We start from the raw sequence: 25,728 nt of genomic DNA, 5'->3' as shown, positions 1-25,728 counted from the left end.
TGGAGCCAAAATGGCTTCCTGCCTTTGATTGCTTGCGCTCCATCCGCAGCTCAAACAGCAAACACTTGAAAAGGTCAGCGAGCTTGATGTCCGATTCCCCTCCGGCAGCAGGAACATCCGCTCTGGCCGGTGCATCACATAGAGGAAATGTCTTCTTTTTTTCCCTCCTTGCAAGAGGTCAAACATTTCCCATTGCACATGTCGAGCAAGCTGAAGGAATGTATAAGGGGTCACTTGAGGTCACAAAGACAGATTTTGTTTTCCATCCTGAAATGAAACAGAAGTCACTCACATTAACCATGTTGCACAAATCCAACTTTGAATTTGTGCTGTGCATAACAGCAGCCCGCCGTTTGCGAACAATGGAAAGGCGACCATACCCGAAGGGAACGTGTTCAATGAATAGCGCTGACACGGCGGAGCAGGCGTACCGAAAGTCTTGACTGCTGTTTTCCTTCCCATGTTTGAACCTTATCGCTACTGGGAGCGGGGAGGGAGCTTTCTGGGAAGGTTTGCCGCGCAAACGGGGAAGCAGCGCAGGAAGCAATGCAATAGTCACAAGGCTGTCGGCAGCCGTTTGGTGTTGTTTCCATCAATCCAGCCAGGCTTTGCAAACACGTATGCGCTCCATCCCCGAAGAAAAAGCACAGTTGGCTCACTTCAAGCCAGTCCAGAGGTGGTGCAAAGGGGAAGCGGGGGTTGCTTTTGTTTGAAAGGCTCTCGGTCAGGTCCTCGGCACAACATCTGGAAAGTTCCACTTGAGCGGGAGCGTGGACGCCCTTCCTCTGCTTGACGAGAACTTTAAGAACAATACGACGTTACCTTTTTCGCAACCTCAAAACAGCCAAGGCACAAAGTGTTCGTATGATTTCCAACTTCAGTTGAACGCTTAAAATATGTACAAATCTTGCCAAAACATTCTCCAATTGTGAAAGAACAGACAGTTCACAACGCCCCACTCAACTTTTGAGTCAGAAAACCAAGAGCACCCCCCCTCAGCATGCGTTCCTGTCCCCTGTCAGGATGATGGAAATCTTTCAAGTGAAGCTACACAAACAAATGCAAGACAATGGCCTTCAGGCCCACTTTTGCTAATCTTGCGTTTATGCAAGAAAAATCAGACAAGCTATGGGCGTATAAATTAGACTGACTTAAATCTTTGAAGTGTGCTGAAATGTTTATTTGTCAGCATTGTATGGACACAGCATGAAGAACCCAAACATCTGGCGTCTGCAACATCTACAAGTCAGCAATCAGCAACATGACCACATTCGGAGCTTCAAATGAGATTTGAATGCAAGTGATTCATTTCTACATTTGTTTTGCTTCCCCACTTCTTTCACCTCCTGTGCTACATTAGATTGTTTTCAGGGCTGTTTGTTTTGTTATCATGTCTACCTCCCCCAGTTTCCTCTCCAGGGATGGCGCGATCTTGCCGTTTCTGTTTGGAACGTGAAACTTCTCCGGCGTGATCCCATTTTCCTCTGCCGTCCGGACTTTCCCGCTAAAGACGGCTCGGCGGCCTTGACCCGCCATGCTATTAGCAAAGGATGGTTAACCTCCTGCACACTTCTTTTTTTTCTTTTTTTTTTTGTGAGGTAACGTGTGCGCATTAGGCGATAACGGGCAGGCTGAGAAGCCATTAAGGCACAGGATGAGCGATTGTTTACTCTTGTAAACAGGCCTTTGAACAGCCCCTCGTTAAAGCTCATAGGACTTATCGGCCTTGAGGGGCTCCGAGAGTCGAGAGGGGAAGACTGAGCCGACGCCCGTGTGAAAATCGGCGGGATGCCATCCAGCTGGATGGTGGACACGCACAACTGCGGGTTAAAAAAGCAAACACTTCTGAAGACTTGTTTTTTTGAGGGAGGGAGGTAGGGCGGAAGGTAGGGACAGACAGACAGATGGACAGACAGACCGCCAGGTTGGCCAAGACAAAGGCAAAGACAGACCAATGATTGGAGGCCGATGGATAGATTGACCATCTGCAGACCAACCAGCCCATGGACAGACTGACAGAGCAACCAACAGACAGGCCGACTAACAGACTGACCATTGGCACCCCCCCTGAAAAAAAATCTCTATAAAATGACAAGGTAGTAGGAAACTAGCCAATAAGTTCCAAATCCAGCCTTTTGTCCCGACCAACATTCCTTGAACCCCAAGCCTCCTGTCGAGCTATGGCCGAGCCTGGCTGCTTATACAAGGAAGCAAAAAAAGCGGCCGGGACAATGGCCAAAGAATTTCCACGAGCTGCTGACCCTTGGACGTTATTAAAGCGGATGAAAAATGACTTGTTGGACTCCTGAAAACTGACAAGAGACTCACTAAGTTCACCCCCATGTTCTTAGCCAACGTGTTGGTTACATAACCGTGAATATAAAAAAAAAAAAAAAAGAAAAAAAAGAAGGCAGTCAAGGAAAAATTTGTGGCTGGAGAGAGCCCGTGAAGACAAAACAGACAGGTTTGCGAGCGACAGTGATGATGGAGTGCCGTTGTTCCTTAGAGAGTACGTCGAGGCTAGACACATCAGTCCGGCATGACCAAAGGACTGACAAACTGACCAATGCTCTGACCGACTAATGAACAAAGAGAACTTTAGCCACCTTGCGCCCCCCCCGAAGCCATCTTTACTGTAATCCCTGCAGGTCGGTCATGTTTTACGGAGGTCAGCGTTTGTCGACCACCGGGATCCCACGCATCAACGTCCGCCTCGCTGCCTCCATTCATGGGGTCGGGGGAGGGGGGGGCAAAATCCTTTTTACAACCGGCATACCGAACACTTAAATGCAACACAAGCCCGGTCAGCATTTACGGCAGAACGAGAGAGAGAGAGGGGCTGTATGTGGACAGAAAGGGGCCGAGTTGGTGCATATTGACCAAATTTGTGATCTACAACATATAAATCAAGATGAAGAAAGGAACGTGTCCAAACTTGGCTGACAAAATTTTGTTTGCCACAATGAATGAATTGGCTTTGGCCGACCTCTAGTGGTGACAACAGCAAGCTCATTCAAACCCCTCTCGTCAAGAAGGCATTCAGCTAGCTAGCGATGCAATGGAGGGTTTTGTTATGACCTGTAAACATTTGTATTTTATCGTAACTGCCGGCTGACAAATCAAATGTTCTTTCACTAGATAACTGGTCGCTGATGAAAATAAGAGAAATATTCATCAACTTCCAAGCGTAAAATCAAGCATTATACATTTTGATACATACAAACATCATGTATATCACCTGAATAAACAAAATAATTTCTTTCAGACAAGTTATTCAATTATAGAAATACATGGATTCAACATTAGTAATAATGTAGACCCCATCCCTGCCTTGTTACATTTATTTTTGTTCTTTTTTTAACATGCAAACATGTTTTTGTTTAATTAAAAAAAAAAAAATCTATTTAACACACCAGATTGCCAAACAGGCAAATCTGCTCGCTGCTTTCCATTGACAAATGTCCCGATTCTTATTCTTCTACAAAGTCATGCAAGACTCAGTTGACATCAAAAGTTACAATTGGAAGGAAACCACACAGAAGAGCAAAACAGGTTGCCGGAGCACTTTTACATAGAACTGACGACAGGTTAAGGCAACGGAATTTTTTTTTTTTAGACCACATCAGCAGCTACAATCGCTTGCTTTGTTATCAGCATGACGAAGGGTGACAATTAAGAGTGGAACGAACGGAATCAGGCGGCTCGGTGGTCAACTGGGTAGCACGTCCGCCTCACAGTTAGGAGGGTGCGGGTTCAATTCCACCTCCGGTTCTCCCTGTGTGGAGTTTCCATGTTCTCCCGGTGTCCGCGTGGGTTTTCACCGGGCAATCCGGTTTCCTCCCAATCCCAAAAATATGCTTGGTAGGCCGATTGATCACTCCAAATTGTCCCTAGGTGTGAGTGCGAGTACGAAGGGTTGTTTGTCTCCGTGTGCCCTGCGATTGGCTGGCAACCGGTTCAGGGTGTCCCCCGCCTACTGCCCGATGACGGCTGAGATAGGCTCCAGCACGCCCGCGACCCCCGTGGGGACTAAGCGGTACGGAAAATGGATGGACAAACGGAATCAATTTCTTATGTCACCACTTGATGGTGCTTAATGAGCATTTGCGCTCATTTAGATTACAGTCGACTTGAAAGATTCAGCGATTCAAAATGTCTTTTTACAGTGACTTCATTTTTTTTGCATTGCAATCCCGTAGTTTGCTGTTTCATAAAGGCAATTGACATTTTCAATTAATATTTTTTTAGTTCGGTTAAAACATTTCTACACTACGCTAACACATCAAAGTGCTTGATTAAATCTTAATTGTTGATTTTCAATCAAGGTGTCGAATTGTTGGCCCCGTGCTGTTCTTTTTGTTTATTTAATTTCCAATGTTAAATTGCATTGAATTTATATTTTTCCACATTAAAGGGCTAGAGACACCGGTATATGTATAAATCGGTTTTAGTTAGCTTATGGGCTTATAAATATAAATTGACGCTCGAAACAACGAAAAGGAAGCTGTTGCTCTGAAAAATATCATTTTAATTTGCCGCACAGACGAGTTTGACTGCACCGAGCCGCCAGCCGGAAGTGACGTCTCATGACGTCTCAAGTTGTATGCGTTTAGCTTCAGTGAATGTAAACAAAAAGAGAAGAGTGGCCAGCGCGGAGACGTCGGGCCAGGTTTGCGGCCAACCCAGCTCGCCTAGCCGTGCCTTCCATTATCCTGGCGTACATTCGTTCGCGGGACGACAAGATGGGTTGAGTTCGCCTGATAGGATCCACGAACCGGACAGTGCGTGCCTGCTGTGTGCTCGTGTTCACAGTGGCCTGGTTGACTGTCATCTTTCCGGACTCTGTTGTGCATCGGGAGCGGCTAGCGTGCTATCACTCTTATTGTTCATTTTCTTGTTTTATTTTTCCTGTGTTGTTTACTTGTATGTGCGTTGTGAACTCTGTCTTATCTTTCCGGACTCTGCTGTGCATCGGGAGCGGCTAGCGCGCTATCACTCTTATTGTTCATCTTCTTGTTTTATTTTTCCTGTGTTGTTTACTTGTATGTGCGTTGTGAACGCTGTCTTGTCACCCTGGGATAGTGAGAAACGTAATTTTGATCTCTTTGTGTGTCTTGACATGCGGAGGAATTGACAATAAAGGAGACGTTGAGACTTTGACTTTGAAAAGCATGTCGAAGCGTGACGGGAGGGGCACAATTCAGAAAACGTGCTCAGCTCGTCGAAAAAATGCGATTTAAGAAATAAAATTAAAAATGCGCCTAAAACCTAAACCAAACGCTGCAGATGTTCATTTCTTCATTCGCAGTGGTCAACTCGGCACTCTACTCTTTTTACTATGGCAACCTAACCACAGTGACGGGAGAGGCACAATTCAGAAAACGTGCTCAGCTCGTCGAGAAAATGCGATTTAAGCAATAAAATTAAAAATGCTTATAAAACCTAAACCAAACGTTGCAGGTGGTCATGTCTTCATGTGCCGAGATCAACTCGGCACTCTAAAGCCCCCAAGAGCACTTTTTACTATGCCAACCTAACCAGAGTGACGGGAGGGGCACAATTCAGAAAATGTGCTCAGCTCAGCCCAAGTGAACTGCTAGATTCATCATATTCTGCGTCAAAAGAGGTTTCTGAATCGGATAAAATGATGCTAATATTGCCGCTAGAAACGGAGCTGTCGCTAGCATCTGCCATGTTGTTTGGGTTTGTTGACATCCAGATGTACAACTTGTGACGTCACAGTAATGGCGCCGCCAGTTTGGCTTCGTGTGGGACCCGATCGATAAACTGGCATTTCATTTCAGCTTTATTCTTAGTAATCGGTGTCCATTTTTAATTTCCAATGTGGCAAATGTGTTCACTTTATACATTCTATCAAATTCCTTTCTAATTGAAAAAAAAAAAAGGGATGTCTCTAGCCCTTTAAAGTATCCTGCTGTGGCTTTAATTTAATCAAAAATTGTTAATTGTTTAAATTGCAACTGTAAATGTATTTGTTCGAACAGCAGGAAAGTCAATCAATAAAAGTGTAAACAAACAAGTGCAAAAGAATGGAACCTCAATGATAAAATTCCACTGGGCAGCAAAATTAGTGCAAATAAGACTCAAGTCCAGAGGATCTCCTCCTCGCCACATTACATCACTTTACGTCAGTCATCTTTGTCTTATTATATTAGCAAGAATTGGATTAAAACCGTATTGAGAAGGAAGCTGCTCATTATTGCATATTGACAAATTCCACAATCGTTTGCATACAAAGGTTGGAAAAAGAGTCGTCAGGTGACTTTTAGGTTTACCGTCTGACCTTTTTCTTGTCATTGTTTGCTGTTGCCACCGCCGCCGCCTTTTACTCGGGTCCCTCTACCAAACACAAAACTAAGTTGAACAAACTCATTTGCTCATGTTTGATTTCGCAAGAAGAATTCAGACTTACTCCAAGACGATATGATCGGCTTTTTGGAGGCAGCAATGGAAAGATGGAAAGGTTTGGGAGCCATGATTACTGCCTAATATCGGTCAATCACAACACTTTCAATGAAAGACATTTTCTGCAAGACTGCAATTCATTAAAGAGACAGTAAGACATTTCATAACCACGTCAGTACCACATTTGTAATTCTGCCAAAGCACGCACACGTGGAAATATTGTCACATGATCTGGCGTGCCGACATTATAAGCAAAACAAGTCTTGCCTGAGCCGCTTCTTCACTCGTCTTCTTCTTTTTCCTCTTCTTCTTGGGCTTTCCGGCACCCCCTGTCGGATCCTTGCTCTCCTTCTCACCTGCCGACGCCTACGACAACACCGGCGTACATCTTAAAGCTTATGTATCACGTTTATAAATTCTTCCATTTTAAGTTTTACTCATTCCGTTGTGGTTTATATAAAGTGGAACAAACAGCGATGCTTATGTCTGAATTCCTCGTTTTGATACCATCACAGGTCCTTCTTTTCTACTTGTTTTGAGGTGCAGCTCAGAGCAAGCGGTTTTGGTGCGGCCTCTTTAAATACAAATGAGATACTTCACACGCCACTCCCTCCAGGCCGCAAGATGTGCACCTCCTTTTCCAGTCGACATATTTGTAGTTTTTAAGCCGAGGTAGCATTTACTTGCGCCGCAAACTTTTTGATTGATTAAAAGATGTCAACCGCAGAAGACTTGTCCATCCATACATTACATGTAACAAAATAAATCCCCTCACAATATTTATTAACACGTCTTGTAAACAAGCACTGCAGTCAAGCTAACCAGTAAGCTAATGTTAGCGTTAGCGAGAAGCTAACACGTGCATTTAACACATTATTGTGTTACCCAAGAATAATACAGCACCTTCAATGCAATTCACCTGATAAAACAACTCAAAATACACCCACAAGTGAAAACCTAGAGCGCACAGCTCTAAAATTAGCAGAAAGACTGACGCTAATGCTATGAAAATGAGTGCATTATAGACAGATAATAATATGAAAATGAAATATTTATTATTTTTGTATCTCAAGCTTGCCGTTTAAACCTTCTCTACATCTCATAATCCTTCTCTATACTAACAAAAGATTTCTGAAACACTCGTCCTTGAACAAGCAGGACTTTTCCCACAGATATGGGAACACTGCTTGAAAAATGAAATTTGACCAGGAACTTATTTGAGGTTCTGATGCTGGGGGACGGTGCAAGGAATTGTGTGGATCGATGCATCCAACAAGGGAATATTATGATCTCTCCACTTCGGCATCCTTGAGTTGTTTGGACTCCAAAAGTCTCTCCGAGTAATAAAGATGGCGGATTTTCAAAGCCGTTTGTCCACACCCATTACCTTCTTTGGTAGTCCCGCTGTGGTATATGGTTTTTGCTGCTTCGCTGGTCTTCAAAAAACACTCGGTGATCGGTGGCTGTTTCCCGACGAATGAGCACTTCAGGGACCACGGCTGATTGGGAAAAGATTTTATTCAACCAATGTCAGGGTGAAGTCTTTCCAAAAAGTTGAGTGGCACAAGGCATGGATGTCAAAAAAGCCCCCCTCCCCTGTCAGGCCCGTATCTTTTATACCTGGCAAGGAGCTGATGTCATGGCTTTGTGCACCAGCTGCGGTTTTCAATCTACTAGTTTACTTCAGTCCTAAAAAGGAGATCTTGACCAGCGCTGTTGGTGATGGACGACAACAGCCACTTTACCTTATTATAGGATTGCACACATTGCTGAAACTGAATTCTCCCTGACCAGCAAATATAGAATAGAACCATGTCACTGACGCCAGGTGGACATTCTAAGGCCACCTACAGGAATAGAGAGGGAATTCCAAATTACACTTCATTCCCCCCTTCCGGGACAAAGTAATAGTCCCGGAAATGGTCTAACAAAAGATGACATCGATAAAGGTCCAAACATCTTCCCCCAACCAAATTTTATATATGCTCACGTCTACAATTTGGCCCAAAAATCTTCAGCCTAAATCACGCTCAAGGCATGCTACGTAAGGTTATTTTAACTAGGAAAGCTCAAACTATTTAGTTAACCCATTGCTCCTTGACAACAATCTGAGGCATCTCAGGAACCACAAGCAAAGAAAATTGAAGTCCACATTATTCAAACGATGATACCACCCCCCTTAGGTAATACCCTTACAACGGTGACAAATTGCAAAGTAATAAATTTGGCGTGGCCCGTTAGAAGCCCCAAAAAGCTGTCGGCCCTACCTCTAGAAAAACCTCGCCCGTTTAGTGACAAAGAAAAAGAGGAAGGCCCCTTCTACTAACGCCAGTGGTTCCCCTCACCTGGTGTCGCCCAGGTGTAAGGAGCCCTGGCACATTACAATCCACAAAACAGTATGAGCTCACCAAACAGTATGGAAATGGAATGACATGTCCACCTAACACCAAACAGTGAAATTGTACCGTCACATGATCAGCGTGCCAGCAGGTAACAAAATGAGGTAAAAATATTGGAATAAACAATGAGGTATATAGTAATGAGGTATCAAAACATGCTATCAAAACAAGCCCCCGAAATGTCGCCCCCCTTCTTCATGTGTAAGTGCGTGCTGAGGCAGAGTCCATTCCCCGAATCTTCAGCGATAGAACGTGCTGGGTATCACTGCCCAGGGCCTGCTGTCCATACAAAGTCCTTATGTCCAGGTCACTGTCCATAGAGTCCCTTGCACGGCCCCGGTCAGCATCCAGAGGTTCTGGAACGAATAAGAACTCCTGCCAGTATCGTGTGATGACAATGGCACTCAACTCAAAACACATGCAACTTTGACACAATAACGATGGTAACCTGGTCGCGGGCTGGGCAACAACATACGGTGGATCACATTCCAGTGGAATCATGCAACACATCACACAAAAAGGAAAATGAAAACCCAAGGAAGTGGCGCTACGCCGATGTTCCCACTCCTTCATCCCCTAACTTTGGGTTTTCATTTTCGTGTATAGCTCTATTTTTTTGTATTTTTCTGATATTAATTCTCCTCTCCCATGCACTCCCCTTAACATTTTATTATGTTTAATCCGAGTACCTGTCAGTCACTATCATTTCACCAGAGTAAGTCAGATCAGTCTCACAGTCGATCGGGAGCAGCGGCATCTGGGTCTGGTCCCTTGGCATTACCACGCCTATCCACCGTAATATCATGGCCTTTGCGCAAGTCATTATCACAGTGCAAAAACAAAGCATCACACATAGTGATATCCCGAGCGCCCCCAACACCTGCGCCACTATTGTCCCTATAGGTCCCAGTCTATCCTGTATCCAGCCGGTTGCTGACCAACCAGCGCCGTCAGACGGCCCAAAAGAATCTCGAATGACTTTAAGCGCGTCGATGATACTGGTAATGTTGTCGGTGTTATCAGGGATCAAAGTGTAGCAGGCGTCATCTGTCAAGTTTAGGGCTATGCACAACCCCCCTTGCCTCGCCAAGATATAATCCAAAGCCATGTCATGTTTAAGCAGGGTCAACCGATGGCTCTTTTGGGTAAGTGACAACTGCCGGAAGCCCTTGATCGTCTCATTTGCAAATCCCTGGAGGGTATACGTAATATTATCAATGTGATCTGCCAAAAATGTCACCCCATACCAGGGAAAGATCCCAAGGCCCCATTTTTCTCCCAAGCTAATTCTCCAATGGTACGCATCCGTAGTGTGAAACGCCGCCATCTCCCTCTTGGCCCTGCTTGGGACCGCCTGATAAGTCTCCCCCTCCGGCTTGTGGCCCCTCTTTATTGTCATCACCTCAAACGGGAGCTTCAGGGTAGCAGAATAGCAGCAACCCAACCATCCATAAGGCAAAAACAAATAAGCTTTACTCCCACATACCCACCAGATGTCTCTAAGGTTACCTATGGTTGTGTTTCCAGGCACCGTGCGATTCTCCACCATCACAGTAATCGCATTATAGGAGTCGGGTAGAGGAAAGGTCACCGGATGGATGGCTCCCCTTTCCCCCCATGCTTCACCTGGGAACTGCATAGAGTAATAGTCGCAATCTGCCACCCCCATAGGCACCCCCGGACCACCGTGAGTCACATTAGAGCAAAAACAGGCGGGCACCTTTATAGATGGCACCTCTATGGATTCTGGCACCGCAACTTGAATGTCCTCATGCACGGCGAGCATATCCAAATAGGGAAGTTCACTTATCCACGCGCACACCCCTGTGGGCTTAAAAATCTTCCTGACCTGAGCGTCAGTTTCAGGTGCTTTCCACGACTGCTCGTACACCAACCAAAGCAATAGCCTAAGTTGGCAATCGTCGGATACCGGCACTGGAACAGTCTGAAAAACAGCTTTCAGCGTACTTGGTGATTTTACCCTTACCAAGCACGGCCCACTCACTGCCTTGGACGACTTGATCGAATGCACCATCAGTTGATACCACATGTTTCTTCCTGCCCATTCATCAGCCCCCGGTAATGCCAAAGCATCGAACCCATAAGCCTTCCAAGCAGCTTCCCGTCTTGCCATAGCATGCAAATTGGTTCGCACCTCCGCCGGGGACCAGTCTGAGTCCGCAAACGCTTCATGGACAGGTCCTGGAACGTCAGGCATCGGCCTTACCGCCTCCGCCGTTGTCATGAGCGTCCCCGCCGCGGCCGACTGCGTTTCAATGTTGTCGCCAATCGTTGTCATGGATACAATGTCAATTTTGATTGTGACTGTCTTTTCCGTCTTAACATACTCCGTGACTGGGCTGTCTGGTTGTTCGTCATCAATTTCTTTTTTCTCCGTCAATGTCACGAAAGTAACACTGTCTACCGTCGCTTGGTCGCCCATGCGTTCTGCCTTTCCCACTCCCATTTTGAAACAGGTACACGTATAGTTTCCGAAATCACTCAAGCCAATTTTTGTCAGAAATAGAGCGCAATCTCCTAACACCTCAAATCGCCTATATGTGTTTAGTAACAGTACATTGTCCACATGTGTTCGCTGAGCCAGGGCAAGGATGTTACCGGTGTTGTCTTCCCATTTGGCGGTGTGTCTGCACAGGGACCTTCCTGCCCTTGTGCAATTACATGGCAGTATGACAGCTCTTCCCAACACTCCCTCAACATTGCTCAATGTAACGCTCCGGCCGGACTCTGTGGCGGACTGGGCGTCCGTCACTGGGTCCTGTTGGGTGACCGTGTCCATTGGGGACACCATCTCCGGTGGTAGTTGGCTCGGTGTCGCTGTGTTGGGGAGCGTCACCTGCATCTGGGGAGGGCGCGTCGTCGAGATTGACATTGTCGAACTGTTGGCTTCCTCGACCGTCGGCTGTGTCGCCCCCGATGTCCTCAGGAACAGATACAGCAGACACGTTATCCACCACAGCTCGACCTTGCCCGTCTTCATCCCGATCTGGGCCCCTGGGCGATTCTTGTTCTGGCAGTTGTTCGGAGTTCTCGCAGCCACGACTCCCTCTTTGGGGTTCTTCATCTTTGGGCACCTTGACGCAGTGTGTCAGATGGTACCAAGTTGGCGACCCTTTTACTTGCACCGCTGTTCCGGTACAGCGGACAACTTCAAATGGCCCCTGCCGCCTTTCGTTGTACCACTTGCGGCGGAACACTTTCACATACACCTTGTCTCCTGGCTGAACTGTGTCTTTAGTATTTGCCTCGAGTTTCTCTTGTGCTTCTTCTTGTTTCTGCCTGTCAACAACATAGGTGGAAATATTCCTATGTATCGTGGTTAAATGTTTGACATAGGCTTTCATTTCTTCCTCCAAAATTGACAGGCTTGGGCCTTTCCCACTGGTACGCAAACACGGCGAAGGCATGCGTCTACCGGTTACCAATTCATGTGGGGTCAAATGCAAATCGCGGAGTTCACTCGACCGGCAAACCATCAGTGCCAGTGGTAAGGCAGCTATCCAATTCAAGCCTGTATGTTGACAAATTTTGGAAATTCGATTTTTTATGACGCCGTTCATTTTTTCACAAATGCCTTGGCTTTGTGGATGATACACTGCTCCGAGCCGCTGTTTAATTCCCAATTTTTGCATTATGATTTTGACCGTTTTATCCACAAACTCTCTCCCGTTATCTGAAGAAATCCTATCCGGCAGACCCCATCTGCTGATAACTTCGCGGCACAGAAACTTGGCCACAGACTGAGCATCTTTCCGTTTAGTTGGACAGGCCTCCGGCCATCTTGAAAACCGGTCTACGACCACCAACATATATCTTTTCCCTTCGACAGGTTGTATCATGTCGACAAAATCCACCACTAGTTCTCTCATGGGGCCATTAGGAGTCGAGATATAACCCGTGGGGGTGGCTACCCCTCTTCTCACATTGTTTTTCAAACAGATTGCACATTTTCCAATTACCTGGTCGATTTGTTCGAGCAAATATGGCGCCCAAAACCCGTATTCTGCGGTTATTTTTCTCTTTACCTCCCCCCTTGACACATGGGCCAACCCATGTGCCTCCTGGATTAATAGTCCCAGCAAATCTGGCGGCGCCACTACCAGACCTTCGTGATTTCTCCACAGTCCAGTAGGGTCTTGACTCGCCCCCCTTTGCTCCCAAAGATGTTTATCCATCGGGTTAACGGCTGCCTGCATTAAGATTACATCTCTGAGTGTGACCCTGTCTTCGAGGTCGACCTCATGCGTAACCAACAAAACTTTCCCTTTCTGGCTGCCTTTCGTGACAGCCCTGGCTGCTTCGTCCGCCACTCTATTTCCCTGCGTGACTCTGGACGCATCGGACTTGTGGGCAGCACATTTTGCAATGGCTATTTCTCTAGGTTTCATCATGGCCACCAGCAGCTTCATTATCTGCGCATGATGCTGGATGGGGGAACCGTCAGTCTTCTTGAACCCCCGATTCCTCCACACAGCACCGAACAGGTGGCACACGCTATGCGCATATGCCGAATCTGTATAGATTGTCACTCTTTTCCCTTTTGCGAGCAGGCATGCTTCTGTTAACCCCACCAGTTCAGCAAGTTGGGCCGAGGCCGGTTGTGGCACCACTTCGGCTTTGATCGTTACAAACTCAGGTCCCTGCGCTTGCACGACCGCATAGCCTGCGCATAAATTTTCTCCGACTCGATAACAAGAGCCGTCTGTCCAAAGTTCGAGATCTGCTTCCCTCAGAGGGATAGCTTGCAAATCGGACCGCAGTCTAGAGTATTTTTCTGACTCATGCAAACAATCGTGGGGGTCCCCATCCTCTGAAGTTGGCAAAAACTCAGCTGGGTTTACAGTAGTACACCTTGCTAGAGTGACATCCTCTTGCTCCAAGAGCCTGTAATAGTCCCGGAGCCGGGGCTCTGTCAAGGTGTACTTGCCATGGTTCAACAGAGTCCGAAGACTATGGTGAGTAAGGATTGTCACAGGGTAGCCCATGGTGATAGCAGAGGCTTTGTCATACATCAAATAGACTCCAACCACAGCTCTATAGCATGGTGGCAGGCCCATCTCCACCTCGGAGTAGGATGTCGAATAATAGGCCACAGGTTGGGGTCCAGACCCCGTACCTGTAGGCTGACAAAGAATTGCACATGCAAACCTACCCCCCGCCGAGGTTGACGCGAATAACACAAACTTTTTGGAGTAATCTGGTAAAGCCAATGCCGGAGCCTCTTGCAATCTTGTTTTGATTGTTTCAAACGCCACATGGCCATCCTGTGTCCAATCCAGCGTGGCGTGGAGATCATTATTGCCTGTGTCTTTGATCATAGCTCTTAACGGCCCTACCAATTTGGCGTATTCTTCGACCCAGGAGGCCGAATATCCCGCAATTCCCAGAAAGGTTAGCATTTGCCGAACAGTTCTGGGTTTTGGAGCCGTTCGTATCGCCTCCAAATGGCCATCTGAGATACGTCTCTGTCCATACGATATTTTCTGGCCCAAATAGTCAACCTGTTTTTGACAGTATTGTAATTTCTTTTGTGACACTTTATGACCATTTTCTGCCAAAATTTGCAACAGTTTGATCGAGTCTTTGTGGCACGTCTCGACATCCGATGCACAGACAATAATGTCGTCCACATATTGAATAACAGTGCTCTGCACCTGTCTTTCGAGCCCTTCGAGATCATCCTTTAACACTTTGTTAAACACATGAGGGCTATGTTTGTAACCCATAGGAAGTCTCTGATATTGATAAAACTGTCCTTTGAATGTGAGCCCGAACAGTCCTTGTGATTCGCTACTGAGTGGGACACTGAAAAAGGCGCCACAAAGGTCCACCACTGAGAAGCATTCCGCGTCCGGCGGAATCTGTGCCAGCAGGGTGTGCGGATCTGGCACATCGGCTACCTTGTCAATCACCACTTCGTTCACGGCTCGAAGGTCATGTACTAGCCGGTGGGTGTTGTCAGGCTTTTTCAAGGGCAGTATTGGCGTATTACTAAGAGGGGTCTGCGTCACTCTTAACACATTTGCCACGAGCAATCCTTCGATCTGTGTTTCAATCCCCCGCACCGCTTCCTCCTTCAGGGGGTACTGTGTTTTCCATGGGGGTCTGCAGCCTGGCCGAAGATCCACTGTTACCGGTTGTGCAGATTTTACAAGTCCAATATCCGTACTATGGCGAGACCACAGGTAGTCAGGTACCTGTCGTAGCATGTCGTCTTTAAGTTGGTCCGTCGTCATACTGAGGATGGAGTCGTGCGACAGCTGCACCGTTTGGAGCTGTCCATGTCCATGCGCCGAAACCAGGATTTTCATGAAACGTTTATCAACACTCACCCACAGAGCGTTGTTTCCTGCCAGCGGGGAAAACTTGAGTGTTTCCGCCTCCGCCATCATTTCTCCTACATGTTGCTGCTCCCAGTCTTCTGCTATCAACAAAGTCACATGCGGGATGCTATTCTTGACTTTAAATTCCTTGTCGATGAATCCGTTTCTCTGGATTTTCATGGCCACTCCCTGTGGTCCCAGGATAATGCAAGTGCCGTTCAATTGCACTTCCTGCGGTTGCTGACGCAACCACTCTTCTGCCTGTGCCTGCGTTAGGTCTTTGTGATATTGTAGCGTGCAGTGGAATGGGTACTCTGGGGTCCTTGCTCCTGGTCTATTGGAGCGGATAAACTTTTCCCACTTCTTGTATGGTTCCAATAAGTTGTCGCTGACATCTCCCACCCAAAATACGGTGGGCGTTGACTTCCCGGACCTTGACTGCATCATCACCTCGTGGCACGTTTTGTTTGGTATTTCAACCTCACATCCAACGGGAGAACACTTTATGGTACAGTTCAATCCACACAGGGCATCTCTGCCGAGGAGGGCAATAGGTGTACGGTTTGACACCAGGACTGGGATTTTTATTGTGTGGTCTTGCCAGCAGAGCTTTACTGGTCTTGTGGAAGGGATCAGCTGTTTAATACCCTCGAACCCTATTGTCCGCACAAAATGACCGGACATGGGGAGATGTGTAGCGTCTTCGGGCCGGATACAAGTGAAAGCCGCTCCGCTGTCAACCATAGCTGTCAAAGGCTGATCATTTACTTTCACTGTTATTGTTGGCTCCTGTTCCGGACCTGACACTACCAGCTGACATCCCCCCTTAGGGCACTCTGGGCACCCCTAAAATCCAGGCTCCGGGCCCCCAAAGGGGTTTACCGGGCCCTGAGGCCTTTGGCCTCGTGGTTTGGTTCCCCCTCTGAAACCACCTCCAGAGGAGTTGTTATAGGGCCTATCACACTGGCGAGATATGTGGCCTGGTTGACCGCAATTATAGCACGCATTAGGTCTCCGTTGTAGGCCCCCCGGGAGATTAGGCCTTCCTGCCCGTCCTTTGTCTCCACGGGCCGTGGCTCCCCAGAGATGGGCCGGTCTGTTTCCCCATTGAGGGGCTGGGCTGAAGGGCACTGCCATGGCTGCTTGCGGAGTTAGGCCATGCGGGGACGTGGGCTGTAAAATGATTTGTTGCGGTGGAGCTTGCACCACGACTGTCTGCTTCTTTTCCTTTTTATTGTCCACGAGCTGCACTTGGTTCAGCCTCCTCACCACTTCTTGGTCCTGCTCCTTTTGAGCCATCTCCTTCTTGCGGAACCAATCGACTTGATGAGCGATGTGATCAGTGTAGACATTAGTCGTCATGCTTCCCAGTCCCACCACTTCGGCCAGTTTGCTCCTCACTTGCACGGGCAGGCCCTTTTGGATCTTATCCCGCAAGATAGATTTTTCCATTTGGGTTGTATCTGGATCATTTCCTGTGATGTGTCTCCAAGTCTGATATGCTCTTGCCACGTATGAGCGTGCGTTCTCTGTCGGTCCCAGGGGTTCGAGCACAATATTATCAGGGTTTACATTTGTCGGGTACGCTGCCTTCAGTGCTCCCCACATCTGGCCTCGGACTGCTGCAAACAGGTCAGAGTCATTTGCTGATGTTGTAGCAAAGCGATGTAACCCTGCTTTTCCCAAAATGTCTTTCATGGTGTGGACTCCCACCACGTTAGCCAGAAGCCTCTTAATGTCTCCTACCGCGAACTGGGTTCCCACCATGCACTCTTCCAATTTGGATATCCAAGGGTGTGCTCCGTCTTGAATGGTGGGCAGCTTCTCAAGGATGGCTGACATGTCAGAATTCTGCCATGGTTTGTATTCCAGCTGTTGTCCTCTTACCAAAACTGGTAGGATTGTATTTACCCGCCTTGATCTTTGCTCCTGGCTCAAAAGGGATGCTGGTATTTTGGACGCTTCTTTCTTCAGCTTGCGTTCAGCAACCTCCAACCTTTGCAATTGTTCCTCCAGCTCCTCTTGCTCCTTTGGTTCCACACTCCAGTCCAATTCCTCCAGGCATTGCTTTTTCCTGTTCTTAATGCTCATTAAGGCGGTTCTTCTCCAATCCTCCATGGCCGTGGGGGTGGAGCATGAGGTAGGCGTAGGATCCTTGTCTCCCCCGTCATCATCACTACTGTCGCTTCCACTGTCGGTACTACTAAAATATGTTCTTGTTCTAATCTTTTTCCCCGGAGTGCGTCCTTTTTCCTCCACTTTTTTCAAAATGCTTTTGATTGTGGGGTCATAGCCCCCCGCTGCTCCTTCAGCATCACTCTGGCTGTCATACTGCAGCTCCTTTCTGGTGTAGTCAAAAGTGCCATGCTTCGCAAATCGTGTTTTATTTCTTTTGCGGGCGGGGCTAGGGTGCATGATGATGGTGGTCTTTGCTCTTCCTGTTTCGACAATGTCCTTATCCTCCGTCTCCAGCTGATAACTTCCTTCCTGGTTGATTATCGGAAGTTGTGGATAGACATTTCCACGGTCTTCACTCACATCATATGGTGGGGGATTCCTAACAGGGGACACATGTGAAAAAGGCATGTTTGCTTTTTCCATTAGGTTCTTAGCTTCTTCCATATTCTTCTGCACTTCAGCTTTAATTTTCTCTTTTCTCTGTTGGAACTCTCGGTTCAATTTGAGTCCCTCTTCGTCAAATATTTTTAACAATCCCAATTCCCATTCTCTTTTTTCCTTCCTCTTTTCTCCTCTTTTTCCTTTTTTATGTCCTGCCTTGTATGCTGATACTAGTACACGTATAGTCTCAACTACTTCCCTGTTAAAAGTCCCTTCCACCGGCCAAGGCCTCTTGATGTCAGGCCATCTCTTATTCCATCTTTTGGATATTTCTTTAACCCCCTTAATAAGCGGGTAGTTTCTCAGGACTACCTCGATGGGGGTAGTCACCATTGGAGTAGCATAGTTCCTTTCTCCCATTTTTTTTTTTTTTTTTTTTTTTTTTTTTTGATTGGGGGTAACAATATCAATTAAACAATGCACATACGATTTTGCCAACCTCAGATGGACCCCTTAAGACCGGCTGTCTCAATTGATATTCGATCCGGTGTATTCCGTCCGCGCTATTTCTGTACCCGCACTCAACTTATGTTGGAGATGACACCTTGTTTGAAAAACAATTGTTCACAAGTTTATGATGATCAGTCTGTAGTCAGTCCGCTATGCAATCCCTGTTCACAGGTTAGAGTGAAATGCAAGAGTTTGTGGACAAAATCACACTGGCCTTAAGAATTTGAATGCGACGCTCCACGAAGCTCTTCTCCAGACGACTTGGAAGTTCAGTCTGTGTGTCTTTGTCCCCCTGGAGAAACGGATGTATCCGCCGTCTCAGGTTTTTTATGTAAACAGAAAATCAGAAGTATTGAGGAGAGCCCCAGAGAGCAATATCAATAATTGGTTTTTAATTTTATCATTCTGTCTTTAATTTAAATTAACAAGTCGGGCTTTTCTGCAACTTCAATTTCTCATTGTTCCCAGAGGGTCTAGGGGCGCCAGCTGACCCCTTCTTGAGATGCATACATGCACATCTATATTAGTGTCGTATTAGGTAGCATTCCCGTGCTTCTTGTTTCTTGTTAGACAGCTGTGGTACATTAATTCTCCTGGGTTTCAGTTACCTCAGTTATGCATTCTTTTGCTCCTTCAGCATGCCGTCCCCCATCATCCTATCCCACTTTCTCGCTACCAGCAAGGTAGACCCCAAAATGGGCACAACTCTGGCCCCGCGCCCCGCCCCCACGTCACCCACACGGGGAGTGTCTAGCCTTGAAACACGGTGGGCAGGTACAGGTTGGCCACTCCCTGTCCCGCCCCCGAAGCCAGATTCCCCTCCCCGAGCGGGCACCGCAGGCGGGCACGCGCCCCAGAGCACCGAGAAGCACACTATCGTTTTAGCTTTTTTCTGCCTCTCCAAGCACGCTCACCCACACGCATTCAAGAGCACACACACACTTACTCACGATCGCGCGCACGCGCACACACGCACGCTCACATACACACACCCATGGGTACACACACACACACATAGAATCTTGCACGTCTCCGCACGCGCAGACACAAACAGACGCCATTGAGCGACAAACGCTCACGCACAAACACAGAAGACAGAGCAGGATTCGAATCCATTCCACGTTTTGCTGTTTGCCTACTGCGGCTATGCAGTCTGGTTTTTAACAGTGCAGATATGCACTGACAAATACGCACGTCTTACTTAACTTTCGTTTCGTTTCGTTTCTAATAGCGCTTTATATTTTCCCCTTTATTTTCTGCAGAATTTAACTTAAGTGTGCACACAAATTACTTTTCCATCATGGTATACCAATCCTTGCACTCCGAGGCCTCATTGCCACGTTTTCCCTCTTGCTCACAGAGGGTTCCCTATACACACACAATGCCGTCCAGCACCTATTTCCCAAACGCGGTCTGTACAGGCTCAAATTTATCAAACTTTGACAGACGTGCATGCTATTATAATACGTCCCCATAGAGGAATCGAACCGCAAGCAGATCGTATCAGCTCAATCAATATTCAAAAACCGCCAGTCCTTCGTTTTACCTGGGGGCCTCTTACACCAGCATTTAAATTGACAAGCCTTATAACTCACATACACCTCTAATTCGATCAGTGCCCAAACGACGTGGCTTCGCGCGCATCATTCTCTTCGGCCCACAGGTCCGTGACCTGGCCGGATATCTTCTTCCATTCACCCTCACAGTACGGATGCCAAGGTTGCGCTCGATCCTATTAGCCAAACGCGGTCAACGCAACCTCCCTTTTTTCGTTGGACTTTGGCAGAGACTAGCACAACCACCGAACATCTCGACAATCGCACTTGGCGCTTGCAGTGTCCCGGCTTGCCCCAGGTATTTTCCGTCTGGGAGCTAGATGGTGTGAGTTATCTCTTGTCACAACATAGTTCAATCGTACCTGTGTTTCCGCCACAATCACACAGCTAAAATTTCGATCCTCCGCGGGACCATTGAAACGACTAATTTCCACGTCCACGTTTTATGGGACTTCCTACTATTTACTTCTCGTGACAGCCGACCAGCGTTGTCCTTGACAACGTGCCCTGTTTCACATTCGCTCTCCCTGGAGCGTTTTTAATTCGTTTATCATTCTCACAAGACATGCCATTCACTCGTGCAATCCCCAAAACGTTTTGTTACTGTTCCCTTTTTATTTATTGTTTTTTATTTATTTTCCTGTTTTTATTTTACTTTTCTTTCGCTGTCTCTATTTGGGGCCACTCCCCCTTCAAAAGTCGCATTATGACGGCTTTTGACTAGGAGAGACAACTTTCCCTGGAGCCAGCCGTGGCCCCATCAGATCCGTTTAACTGCCCTCCGTGTGGGGGACAACGCTCCCTCCCCCCCCCTTTCCAAGAGCGAGCATGCTGCGGCGACTTTGAGTGCAAGCAACTCACCTCAAAACAGGTCGTCGGCTGGCCGCTGGATGCTCACGGAGAGAGCGGGCGGGACGGTCCTCCTGGAGAACACGAATCCTGTTCGTGACGCCAAAAATGTGGTATATGGTTTTTGCTGCTTCGCTGGTCTTCAAAAAACACTCGGTGATCGGTGGCTGTTTCCCGACGAATGAGCACTTCAGGGACCACGGCTGATTGGGAAAAGATTTTATTCAACCAATGTCAGGGTGAAGTCTTTCCAAAAAGTTGAGTGGCACAAGGCATGGATGTCAAAAAAGCCCCCCTCCCCTGTCAGGCCCGTATCTTTTATACCTGGCAAGGAGCTGATGTCATGGCTTTGTGCACCAGCTGCGGTTTTCAATCTACTAGTTTACTTCAGTCCTAAAAAGGAGATCTTGACCAGCGCTGTTGGTGATGGACGACAACAGCCACTTTACCTTATTATAGGATTGCACACATTGCTGAAACTGAATTCTCCCTGACCAGCAAATATAGAATAGAACCATGTCACTGACGCCAGGTGGACATTCTAAGGCCACCTACAGGAATAGAGAGGGAATTCCAAATTACACTTCACCGCCTAAATGGATGTGATGTAATAGATAAAAATACGTAATAGAAAAAAGAGAAAACTGAACGTAGTAAAAAATAGCCCTTAAACAGATCATAAAAGTATCTCTGCAGCACCTGGAGGGATAGATTACAAAGTACACAATAAAATGAATATAAAAGCAAAAGAAGTGGATTTTCCATGATACGTCTGTGCATAATAGATGGATGGATGGACGTCTCAAAGGCAAAATGACATTGTGGCATCGTGAGGAATTTGAAAGTCAGACCTTGTTGGCGGGAGTCCGCTCCCTCGGCTGAGTCAGCGCCCCGCTCGCCACAGGGGTCTCCTCATAATTGCCCCAGTGCTTGACGGGGGCGCTCCAGTCGGAGCCGGCGTCCTCGCCCTCTGCGGCAAAGACGCGTTTACTTGGCATTAGCGTTTGGGGCTGCACCGAAACACTGTGCCAGAATCGCAGGCGGGTATTTGAGAAGCACTTTTATCTACAGATTACACATTAGGTGAAGGTGTGATAGGTCAATTTTGCTCTGGCTTGCAGCGTGTGAAAAGGACAGGTTGACCACACTTACTCATTCCCGCCCATTCGTCATCGGCGTGACGCGTCCACTACGGCACCATGCTTTTAGACAGTGGCTCTGGAGACAAGACAGACAACGGGAGGAATGGCGCTACGGCCTTGTGACGAGACGTGCGATGAGGTGTCAGTCATCTGTCCTACCTGCGGCCGCGTTCAGTCGTAGCACGGACAAAGACGCTGGGTCCAGATCCGATTTCATGTTGGTGCCTTGTGACTCCTGGGCCCAGGACCGGGGTTCGGTTCGGGTGCAGTAGTGGGGTGCCCACTTGCTCATCTCGGTGAAGCCCGTTTGGGTTGGTGGGACCTTGGTGAAAAAGTCAGTCCAGCTTACGCCGTTGACACCGTTGCCTCCTTTGGCGTCTGATTTGGAATTTTGAAACTCTGAAACAAAGAGCTCTAAAAATGGGCTTCCATGCCACCTCAAAGTGTACAAGCATTGATGTCCCTCGGCTGGAGGGACATCAATGCTTTTGCACCATTAGCTGCTCTGTTTTTCTTCTTCTTCACATTGCTGGTGGAGTCCACATGGCCTTTGGCAGGGTGCGTCACCTCTGAGCCACTCAAGGACTCTGCACCCTTTTCCTTTCGCCGCTGCTGCTGCTTCTTCTCGCGGTTACTCACTTTGGTCTCCCACACGCCTGGCAGCCAACAAATGTTCTCAGGCCATATCTTTGCAACATGTATACGGTTCTATTTCACAATGTCGGTGGTCATTACCTCCGTCAGGTTCTTTCCCGTCATGCGCAATCACTTGCTGTGCCAGTTTTACACTCGTCTTCCTTTTCTTCTGGTCTTTTTTCACTTGCGCGGGCAGCTGCGCATCGGGCACCTGCAGACAAGTACGCAAACAAAAGCATCATCATATTTTTTAGCTAAAAGAGGTGAAAGTAAAGGTACCGTATTTTTTGGACTATAAGTCGTGTTTTTTTTATAGGGGGGGGGGGGCGATTTATACCCGTATGTGCGTATATGTGAATTTTTTCACAAATTTTTGCTTGATCATTAACACTACTTACTTACTAGTATGGTTGATCACTTCACATGTTATTTTCACTTAAAAGTGCATGAGGGCGGACTATGGCTGTGGAATAATTGGAGCCTCACTGACAATGAGTTCTATTTACTAACTTCCGAAGTCAGCAGATTTAATGATTTGGAGTGACACAGATTATTCGATAAACTTGTTATTTATGTTATAGTCATTTGACACATAGTTTATTTAGAGTAGCAACGTGTATGTTGTTAGACTTCAGTAGTTTCCGAATTTCTAGCGAGGCCGTGAAGGCAGCAGAGGGGGGGGAGCGGAAGAGCGATCCAGGGCGCATGTTGAGCTCTTGATTTGTGAAATAAAGAGCCGGTTACCAAACCCACGTCTTGCCTTTTTTTTTCAAGTGACACGGAAGACGAAGATTATGATGGATTTATTGATTTGGAGTGACACGGATGGTTCGATAAAATTGTTGTTTATATTATTGTTATTTCATACATAGTTTATATATTGTTGTATGGGCCTGTAGAAAATTTTTAACTGCAACGCGCCGCTGACGTTGGTCAAACTCGATCGATGGCTTTAATGATTTGGAGTGACACAGATGGTCTGATAAGGGTGTTATTTATGTTATAGTTATTTGAATAACTATTATTGTTACATCAGGCCCATTCTCAGCTTCTCGTTTGTGTTTATGTCACGTTAGCATACCGTATTGTTTAGCCTGTTGTTGCTCGTTCATGTCTGTTCTTGATGTTGGATTTTGTCAAATACATTTCCCCCAAAATGCGACTTATGCTCCGACTTGTATATATGTTTTTTTTTCACTTTATTGTGCATTTTATGGCTGATGCGACATATATTCCAGAGCAACTTTTAGTCCAAAAAATACGGTACCTTCAGGGTTTTGATGGAAGGCAGGTGCAGCTTGCGAAGCACATCCGGATGAAGCCTCAGGGCTTTGACTTCTTGTTGCACTAGCACAGCAGCAGCAGCAGGCTGTCCGTTGGGTTGAAGTTTCTGTTGAAATGTGACATAAACATGTTACAAACATCTTTACAATGACTAGACTTTTAATTTAACAATGATGTTCTGGTTACAGTTGGCAAGGGTGTTAAACGGCACAGTAGCGTTAAGAGAGCAATATATTTGCAGTAATACTAAATAGCTTTAATTGTTTATCAAGCAGGCAAATTAATTTTGGGCAAATAAACTATTACAGTAATGGCAGTACATTGGGATTTTTCGTGGGTTTGGATATCGAAACGGAATAATTTGGAACGCGACATGTCATTAGCTAAACGATAAGCCTTGCCTACTGAATTAAGACAAAATGGCGTTCTCGTTATTGTTGCAAATCAACAAATTCAATTCAATTTAGCTAAACAAGCTAACCGACGCTCTCTTCCTCAACGACTCAAAGTGTCAGACCTTCTCCTCCCCTTTCTTGGAGTGTCTTTTCTTCGTCTCTTCCAACTTAACCATTTTGGTCACCGTGGTCTTGGCGACGGGATGCCCACCGCCGCGGCCAGTGGGAGTGACCACCGGGATGCGCCGCTTCCTCCTCCTGCCACCGCCGCCGCACACGGCGGCCCAGGTGACGGTGAGCAAGAGCAGCGCGCGTCATACCCAAGTCCAAGCCCAGGTGGCTTCCGACGTATGCTTGCCCGAACGACAGCAGGTCCTTCAGGCGGCCAGAAAGGAACTCGGCTTCTTCCAGCGCAAAGCCTCGCCAGTCTCCTCCAGCCATGGTGGGCTACGAATGAAGCGGAAAACCGGAGCGGCTAGCGGTTAGCCAGTTAGCTGCTAGCTGTTAGCAGTCGCATGCTAACGGAGATGTGACGTCAGGTCTCCGCTTCCTTCTTTTCTTCTGCGGTATTTTTGTGCGGTTTGATGTTACATTACCGCCACTCTGCACTGGAGTATGAACTGAGAGGTGAAGGTGCAGAAATTTAGAAAATCATATTTTGTGATCCCTTTATTCAAAGCGCCGAAAATTTAGGCCCTAAACATACTGTATTTGTGCACTATTACAAAGTTGGAATTATGAATGACAATACCATCAAGCACATTTTAAATTGGTCGCATATTTATAAACACATTGCATTATTATGATGATGAAATGCATATTAATTCCTTGTCCAAGCAGAATTTCTTCACCCTAAAAATAATACATGACAGACTGTATCCCACTAGAATTATCCCTAAATCAGAGAATAGCACTGAATGTGACTTATTCAATTGTAATGTCTAACAGTTTGTGAAACACACCCAAATAAAAGGAAAATTTGTTTTAGAGTTTAGATTTGATACAACTATACATTTAATGAACTTTCTATATGTACGTTGCAAAACACGTTCGCCATACAAGGCTGTTCGATATCAACTCTGCTATGCTGTAATAATGTATACCATTAAATTGCTATGCAGCAATTTAAGTAGGTGAAGCAGGTGGAGGGAAATCTAGAGTGGTGGAGGTATGCCCTGGAAAAGAGAGGAATGAAGATTAGCTGAAAGAAGACAGAATACGTGTGTGTGAATGAGAGGGATCCAAGTGGAATGGTGAGGTTACAGGGAGTAGAGATCCAGAAGGTAGAGGATTTTACGTACTTAGTGCTTTAAGTACTTACAGTCCAGAGCAATGCAGAGTGTGGCATAAGCGCATCCAAGCAGGGTGGAATGGGTGAAGAAAAGGGTCAGGGATGATGTGTGATATAAGAGTATCAGCAAAAATCAAGGGAAAGGTGTACAAGACAGTGGTGAGACCAGTGATGCTGTATGGTTTAGAGACAGTGGCACTGGGGAAAAGACAGAAAGCAGAGCTGGAGGTGGGAGAGATGAAGATGCTGAGGTTCTCTTTGGGAGTGACGCAGTTGGATAAGATCAGGAACGATTGCATTAGAGGTACAGCTCATGTTAGGTGTTTCGGAGAAAAAG

At 46.8% G+C, this 25,728-nt stretch overlaps 1 long non-coding RNA gene and 1 pseudogene across 2 annotated transcripts; both read right to left on the bottom strand.

Annotated features, from left to right (window-relative positions):
• Positions 1–58: 58 nt before the first annotated feature.
• LOC137839735 (uncharacterized) lies at positions 59–6,653 on the bottom strand. 2 transcript variants are annotated; one of them, XR_011085881.1, is made up of 3 exons: positions 6,434–6,653; positions 381–6,358; positions 59–267 (listed from the first exon to the last, which is right to left on the bottom strand). It is a non-coding gene; the product is annotated as an uncharacterized lncRNA (long non-coding RNA). The 2 variants fall into 2 exon arrangements; XR_011085880.1 differs by having other exon boundaries at positions 432–6,358.
• Positions 6,654–7,926: 1,273 nt separating this feature from the next.
• LOC125987505 (protein LYRIC-like) lies at positions 7,927–24,668 on the bottom strand (annotated as a pseudogene).
• Between the last annotated feature and the right edge of the window lie 1,060 nt (positions 24,669–25,728).

This window comes from Syngnathus scovelli, chromosome 19 (assembly GCF_024217435.2).
Source record: "Syngnathus scovelli strain Florida chromosome 19, RoL_Ssco_1.2, whole genome shotgun sequence".
Lineage (NCBI taxonomy): Eukaryota > Metazoa > Chordata > Actinopteri > Syngnathiformes > Syngnathidae > Syngnathus > Syngnathus scovelli.
The sequence above is the reverse complement of the archived record's forward strand: the minus strand, read 5'-3'. Positions and strand labels throughout refer to the sequence as shown.